Below are 2,178 nucleotides of genomic sequence, written 5' to 3'. Positions count from 1 at the left end.
CCAAACCTGGATTTCCTCCAGGATTTTCCCACTGCATCCCTGGCCAGCAGAGACTCATTTGGGAAAAATCTCAGATTTATTTTCCCTCTCTCTGCCTCCTTCAGTGCCAAAGGATCACAATTAGCAAATTAACAAACTCATTAAGACCCCAAAAGCTCCTCAAATCCATCCCAGAGCTCCCGGAGGTGAATCCTCTGCGGGGTTTTGTCCTCAAAATGGACAAAATTCCCTTTTCCCAAAAGCAGGAAGGGCTGATTTGGGGGAAGATTTGGGGAAATGGGAATGGGAAAAGTGGGAATGATTGGAAAACCAGGAATGGAGGTCGCTGAGCCTAGATTATTCCAATTAAAATTCCAATTAAATTCCAATTAAATTCCAATGAAAGAGGGAAAAGGAGGGAAAGGGACAGAGCAAGGGACAGGAAGGTGACCCTCCTGGGTTTGTTCCCAATTCCCAAAAGCTCCCAGAAGTTGTCCCAAAAAATCTTTTCTGCTGCTCCAGGAAATCCTTGGAGAGATTTCCTCCTCGTTCAGGCTCCAACAGAGGAGGGGAGAGGGAAAAAAAACCCAAAAAAGGCAGAAATCCCCACAAAGCAGAAAAATCAGCTGAGCTTTCCCCCAACACATCCATCGGTGTCTGCGAGGATCCAGTTCCATTCCTAAAAAAATCCCATTTGGGGTCTGTTCCTCTCCAAAAATCCCATTTGGGGTTTCCTCCTCTTCCAAAAATCCCCTTTAGGGTCTCCTCGCTGCTCCTTTTTCCAAGAGGGGACAGACTTGGCGATAGGACGGCAGAAGATTCCGGTGCTCCGGGAACACGGGAGGTTTGGGATTCCTTGGGATTCTTTGGAATTCCTCGGGATTCTTTGGGATTCCTCAGAATTCCTTGCGATTCCTCGGGATGCCTTGGGATTCTTTCTTTGGGATTCCTCGGGATTCCTTGGGATTCCTCAGAATTCCTCAGGATTCCTTGCGATTCCTTGGGATCCTTTGGGATTCCTCGGGATTCCTTTCGATTCCTCGGGATTTCTCGGGATTCCTTCCTTGGGATTCTTTGGGATTCCTTGCGATTCCTTGGGATTCCTCAGGATTCCTCGGGATTCCTTGGAATTCCTTGGGATTCTTTGGGATTCCTCAGAATTCCCTGGGATTCCTTGGGATTCTTTGGGATTCTTTCCTCGGGATTCCTTGCAATTCCTCGGGATTCCTTGGGATTCCTCAGAATTCCTTGGGATTCCTTGGGATTCTTTGGGATTCCTCAGGATTTCTCTGGATTCCTCAGAATTCCTTGCAATTCCTTGGGATTCTTTGGGATTCCTCAGAATTCCTTGGGATTCTTTCCTTGGGATTCCTTGGGATTCCTCAGGATGCCTCAGAATTCCTTGGGATTCCTCAAAATTCTTTGTGATTTCTCTGGATTCCTTGGGATTTGTTGGGATTCCTCAGAATTCCTTGGGATTCCTTGGGATTCCTCTGGATTCCTCAGTATTCCTCAGGATTCCTTGGGATTCCTTGCAATTCTTCGGGATTTCTCAGGATTCCTCAGAATTCCTTGCAATTCCTTGGGATTCATCAGGATTCCTCGGGATTCCTCAAAATTCTTTGGGATTCCTCCAGATTCCTCGGGATTTCTCGGGATTCCTTGGGATTCTTTCCTCAGAATTCCTTGGGATTCCTCAGGATTCCTCGCGATTCCTTGGGATTCCTCAGTATTCCTCAGGATTCTTTGGGATTCCTTGGGATTCTTTTGGATTCCTTGGGATTTTTTGGGATTCATCAGGATTCCTCAAAATTCTTTGGGATTCCTCAGGATTCCTTGGGATTTTTTGGGATTCCTTGGGATTCTTTCCTCGGGATTCCTCGGGATTTCTCTGGATTCCTCAGGTTTCCTTGCGATTCCTCAGGATTCCTCGGGATTCTTTGGGATTCCTCGGGATTCCTCGGGATTTCTTGGGATTTCTTGGGATTCTTTGGGATTCCTTGCGATTCCTTGTGATTCCTCAGTATTCCTCAGAATTCCTTGGGTTTCTTTGGGATTTCTCGGGATTTCTCTGGATTCCTTGCGATTCCTTGGAATTCATTGGGATTCCTCAGAATTCCTTGCGATTCCTCGGGATTCCTCAGGATTCCTTGGGATTCTTTCCTCGGGATTTTTTGGATTCCTCAGGATTCTTTCCTT

This window comes from Lichenostomus cassidix, chromosome 27 (genome assembly GCF_008360975.1).
Source record: "Lichenostomus cassidix isolate B80296 chromosome 27, HeHo_3.0, whole genome shotgun sequence".
In the NCBI taxonomy this organism is placed as follows: Eukaryota; Metazoa; Chordata; class Aves; order Passeriformes; family Meliphagidae; genus Lichenostomus; species Lichenostomus cassidix.
The sequence above is the reverse complement of the archived record's forward strand: the minus strand, read 5'-3'. Positions refer to the sequence as shown.